Source organism: Lontra canadensis, unplaced genomic scaffold (assembly GCF_010015895.1).
Source record: "Lontra canadensis isolate GAN:19392208 unplaced genomic scaffold, GSC_riverotter_1.0 scaffold289, whole genome shotgun sequence".
In the NCBI taxonomy this organism is placed as follows: Eukaryota; Metazoa; Chordata; class Mammalia; order Carnivora; family Mustelidae; genus Lontra; species Lontra canadensis.
Window position 1 is genome coordinate 123,805 of NW_022631283.1, and position 6,161 is coordinate 129,965.

At 43.5% G+C, this 6,161-nt stretch overlaps 1 pseudogene; it reads right to left on the minus strand.

The window, feature by feature from the left end:
* Positions 1-3,567: 3,567 nt before the first annotated feature.
* LOC116862647 lies at positions 3,568-5,194 on the minus strand (annotated as a pseudogene).
* Positions 5,195-6,161: the final 967 nt, after the last annotated feature.

Genomic DNA, 6,161 nt, shown 5'->3' on the forward strand with positions numbered 1-6,161 from the left:
CTCTTGAGAGGCAGGTGGAGAGGAGAAGGGGAAGGATGTGGACGGAGAAGAGGGTGGGGGAGAGTGAGTTCGTCTAGGCTGGAGAGGATGCAGTGAAATGCAGCGCAAAGAAATGTACCACTTGGTTAAACAGCCAAAGACTATTTAAGGACAACAGTTGTGAATAACTCTGCCACAGTTTAGAAATTTACAGTAAAATATTTTCTGCTGAATGCTTTCTGTGAGTGAGTGAGTGTGTGTGTGTGTGTGTGTACACGCACGTGCATGAAATGAACTCACAGAAGCAGCTGGATGTTCCATCCGGGTTGATGTGTAGCAGGTAAGATAGCCTCACTGAAATGAGAAGCTTGGAGACAAACGTGACCAAAGGGAAGTAAGCTCTCAGGAATTTCTAGAAATCTTGGAAAGCAGGGAGGGTAGGACATCCACAAAGCTTTGAGTCAACCCCGCTGGGAGAGCCAGGGTCTGGGAGACTTCCTTCCCGCTGACACCTGGGGTTCTAGCCCTTCTGCTTCCAGAACAGAAAGGTGCTCTTCGGAGTCATTCCTGCACCTTGGGTGCTCTCTGCCTGAGTCCCCGACAACCGTCTTCCAGACCTCTGGGTTCTCAAAACGTCCGGGGTTCAGTCCCTTGTACTCAGCCTGTCTGCTTTATTAACTCGCTTTTCCTTCCTTCCGTTTGTCCAAACAGCATTTTCCAAAGTGCCCTGGGGGCGCCTCTTTACCTTCTCCAGCTCACGGTTCCATGAGGTCACCCCCGCCCCAACCCCAGCCCCAGAAGCCATGGCTCCCAGAGTTCCATTGTAGGTGTACGTAAGTCACCTTGAACTTGGGGGTCCTGAAAGGCTGCAAGTTCATCACCTGCTGGGAAACACTTTGTTTAATATCCACTTCATTTCAAACTTTCCAAACTTTTCCTGTAAAGTTTAGGAACTATTTTAGATTTCACAGGCCATATGGCCTCCGTAGCAACCATGCCGTTCTGCCATTTTGCATGAAAGCAGCCCTAGATGATATGTAAACAAATAGTTATGGCTGGGTGCCAATGACATTTTATTTACAAAAACAGCCAGTGGGAAGGAGCTGGCCCACAGGCTGGGGTTTGATGTAAGCAAGCACTTGCCAAAATGAACACCGGGTCCGGATAAATGGCTGGATCTGGGTAATTTTGGCCCGATCTCCTTGTGGGTGTCCAGTCCCTCACCCCAGGTTTTTATGGATTTCAAGATTTCTTAAGGTGGGGACGCCTGGGTGGCTCAGTGGGTTAAGCTGCTGCCTTCGGCTCAGGTCATGATCTCAGGGTCCTGGGATCGAGTCTCGCATCGGGCTCTCTGCTCAGCGGGGAGCCTGCTTCCCTCTCTCTCTGCCTGCCTCTCTGTCTACTTGTGATCTCTCCTCTGTCAAATAAATAAATAAAATCTTAAAAAAAAAAAAAAGATTTCTCAAGGTGAATTTTAGTTCTAGACCTTGGCTTTGTCTGGGTTTCCTCTGTTCTATACCTGGTCTGCCCTGGTTTATGTACATAAGACATTCACTGATTTGTGTATTTGTTAAACTATTCCCACCATATTTTTGTGACTGTATCATTTTGCTAGGGCTATCCCAGCAAAGTACCAAACACTGGGTGGCTTAATAACAGAAATTTATTTTCTCAAAATTCTAGAGGCTGGAAGTCCAAGATCGAGGTGCCAGCCGGGTTCATTTCTTCTGAGGCCTCTGTCTTCGGCTTGTGGATGGCCATCTTCTCCCTGTGTCTTCACATGGCCTTCCCTCTGTGTGTGTCTGTGTCCTGATCTCCTCTTCTTAGAAGGACACCGGCCATACTGGACTAGAGCCCACCCTAATGACCCCATTTTAATTTACCTTTCAAAGATCCTGATTCAGATACAGTCACATTCTGAGGAAATGGAGAGTTAGAACATCAAGCCCCCTACAATAGAAATTTAGGGATAACACAATTCAGCCCACATTTATGAGAATATAAATTCTATAAAGCCTTGTGATTATAAAATGGGGTCTTCATACGCATTACACAGCAAAGTTATTAAATTGTGTGTTAACTGTAAGGGCCTGGTTGGCCAGAGGGAGCCATTTTGTTGCAGTAAACTTAGATTGACCCTATGCAGTAAACTTAGATTGACCCTGCCCTTCCCAGAGGAACTTACTTGCAAAGCCCAGATACAAGGGCGGGTCAGGCCAGGTGAAGACATCCAATCAGTGGGGCGTGCATATATCTACTAGGGTAAATTGAAATTCAATTGGCCACCCGTGTGTTACCTAGCAGTTTTTTTCTGTGTGTGGCAGACTTAGCATGACTGTGTAGTTTTCTCTGTGTTTTGCAATCTCATTGGCCACCTGTGTATAGCCCTGCTAAACTACCTCTATAAAAGTTAGTCTGTGAGGCTGGGAGGGGTCGCCTCTTTGCAAGAGACGGCCCTGACCTGTCAGTTTAATTCTCGATGCTTGGCACGAAATAAAGCTTTGCTTGACCTTCGCTTTGTATCAGTCTTGCTCCTTTGATTACGGACCCTAACATTAACCATTTCTATTGTTAAAACCTTTTTATAAGGTTTTTATTTATTTAAATTCCAGTTAGTCGGGGCACCTGAGTGGCTCAGTCGGTTAATGTCTGCCTTTGGCTCATGGCATGATCCCAGGGTCCTGGGATTGAGCCCTGCATAGGGCTGCCTGCTCCATGGGGAGCCTGCTTCTCCCTCTCCCACTTCCCCTGCTTGTGTCCTTTCTCTCGCTGTGTCACTCTCTGTCAAATGAATAAATAAAATCTTTTTAAAATAAATCAATAGATAATTAATTAAATAAATAAATAGATTCCAGTTAGTCGACATACAGTGTAAGATTAGTTTCAGGTGTACAATGTAGTGATTCAACACTTCCATATAATACCCAGGGCTCATCACAAGTGCCCTCCTTAATCCTTATCACCTACTTAACCCATCCCCCACACACCTCCCCTCTGGTAACCACCAGTTTGTTCTCATGTAATAAAGAGTCTGTTTTGTTTTTTGGTTTGTCTCTATCTTTTATTCCTTCATTTATTTTGTTTTGTAGCTTAAGTTCCACATAGGAGTGAAATCATATAGTATTTGTCTCTGTTTGACTTATTTCACTTAGCATAATACTCCCTAGCTCCATCCACATCATTGCAAGAGGCAAGATTTCATTATTTTTCATGACTGAGTAATATCCCCACATATATATATATATGTACTTTTTTAAGACACATCTATTCAGCTTCATGATCAGATTGTTCTATTTAGCAATCAATAGCATGGATGGAAAAAGAAAAAAAGTCTACCTTAAAACCCATTGTTGGAATGCATTATGCTTCCCACAGAACAGAAACTAAAATAACTTGTACAATTAGTCACAAATCCAGTCCTCAAGTTTTTTGCCAGAGCAGGTAGTATTGTCTAAAACCTGGCTTCTTTGTGGCAGCTAGGCCCTGCCCCCACTTGCTTGACAGAGTTCACCAATCTGTCATAACCGATGACTTTCCCATCCCTTTTCTGGCTCTCCTATCTTGCTAAGCTTTGGTTCCTGGCAGTGATTAAAACCGCCCACCACTGCCATCACTATTGCTATGCTGAAACCACCACAGCCATCTCAGTTTCGTGGTTTGGCAAAAAGTATTGGCCTCCATCCCCATAGGGGTCAGAGCTTCTACCTCCCAAATGTCCTCCTTTCATGGGTCCAAAATTTGAACATTGACTGCTGTAATTGCCAGAATCATTGTAGCTCCTGCAACCTCCATAGCTGATTCCATCACTATGAAATCCGTTATAGTCATCCCCACTGCCACCATATCCACCACCACCTCAACTGCCACCAAAACCACCTTGCCCACTGAAGTCTTCTCCATGACCAATGTTATCATTCCCACCAAATCCACCTCCACAACCACCACCAGAGTTTCCAGAACCACTCTGACCTCTTTGGCTGGAGGAAGCCCTAGCCATCTCTTCCTAAAATAGGGCTTTCCTTACTTCATAGTCGTGGCTATTCACAGTATGGGCTTTTTGAATGACAATCTTGTCCACAGAGTCATGGTCATCAAATTATAAAAAAGCAAACCTCTCTTCTTGCCACTGCCTTGGTGAGTCATGATTTCAGTCACTTTGATCTTCCCATACTATTCAAAATAATCTCTTAGATGATGTGCTTCAGTGTCTTCTTTAAGGCCACCAACAAAAATCTTTTTCAATGACGTGGGCACCATGTCTTCGAGAATCTTCTCTTGAGACTGCCCTCTTTGGTTCCACAAGTCTTCCATTCCCCTTTGTGTGACCTTGCATTTGTGGCTGCATCCACCTTCTCCACGGCGGCATACGTGACAAACCCAAAGCCTCTGGAGCGTTTGGTGTTTGGATCTCTCATGACCACGCAGTCCATGAGCGTCCCCCATTGCTCAGAATGACTCCTCAGACTTTCTTTGGTTGTTTCAAAACTAAACCTCCAATGAAAAGCTTCGACACCTGTTCAGGCTCTTTGAGAGACTGACTTTGACATGATGGCGGTGGGACTGGAGACTTTAACAATTCTTACCTGGTGGTGTCCACAGGCAGAAAGGACCATATCTTCTTTATCCATTCATCTGTCAATGGACACTGAGGCTGCTTCCGTAATTTGGCTGTTGTAGATAATGCTGCTATAAATATAGGGGCACATGTATCCATTTGAATTAATATTTTTGTATTTTTTTTTAAGATTTCATTTATTTATTCGAGAGAGAGAGTGAGAGCAGAGGGAGAAGCAGAGGGAGAGGGACAAGCAGACTCCATGCTGAGTGCAGAGCCCAACTTGGGGCTCAATCTCAAGACCCTGAGATCATGACCTGAGCCAAAACCAAGAGTTGGACATTTAAATGACTGAGCCACCCAGGCACCCCGAATTAGTATGTTTGCCTTCTTTAGGTAAATATCTAGTAAGACTACATTGTAATGTAGCTCTATGTTTAACTTTTTGAGGAACCTCCATGCTCTTTTCCACAGTGGCTACACCAGTTAGCATTCCCACCAACATACAAAGGTGTAAAAGCCTTTTTTGAACCATTCTGGATTTTAATCAGTTTCTGTTCCCCAAGAGGTGTCCAGATTTTCACCATCCAACTAGCATTCCTTTTTTTTTTTTTCATCTCCTTCCCAAATCCCCAAATCCTTACCTCCTTCCTTATGCATGTGGTCACACAGTTGGCCTCAAGACTAAGGTCAACCTCATGGTGATCAATCAATCATGCCTATGTGATGAAGACCCAAGAAAGACCCTGGACACTGAAGCTCAAGTGGGCGTCCTAGAATTCATTGGACCTAGAATAACCAAAATGATATTGGAAAAGATGAGCAAAGATAAAGGACTTAAATTACCTGGGCTTTTAAAAATTAATTAATTAATTATTTTGAGAGAGAGAGAGAGCATGTGCCAGCAAGGACAGGCAGAGGGAGAAGGAGTCAGAGAATCCCAAGCAGTCTCAGCACAGAGCCTGATCTGAGGCTCAAATCTCATGACCCTAAGATCATGACTTGGGCCAAAATCAAGAGTCTGATGCCCAACGAACCGAGCCACCCATGTGCCCTTTAAATTATCTGTTTTTAATCTTTATAATAAAGTACAGTAGAAAAATAGTGTGGTATTGGTGTTTAGACAAATAGATCAATGCAATAGAGGTTCTAGAAATAGAAGTATACATATATGGTAAATTTATTTTCAACAAAAGTGCCAAGGCAATTCATCAACAAAAGGATAATCTTTTCACCAAATGGTGCTAGAATAATTGGATAACGATAGGCAGAAAATAGCCTCAATCTTTATGTCATACCATGTAAAGATATTAACTTGAAATCATGTATCTACACATAAGAGCAAAAACTAAAACACAACCAGAATAAAAAAAATAAGAGAAGACCTAGTGACCTTGGGTTCAACAAGGAGGTCTTAAATATGACACTAAATGTATGAATTATAAAAGGAAAAATCAAATCAATTGGACTTCATTGGCATGAAAAGTTTTTGTTCTTCTAAAGGCAATATTAAGGGGTTCCCAGGTGGCTCAGTCGGTTAAGTGTCTTCCTTCTGCTCAGCTCATGATCTCAGGGTCCTGGGATGGAGCCCCGCATTGGGCTCTCTGCTCAGCAGGGAGCCTGCTTC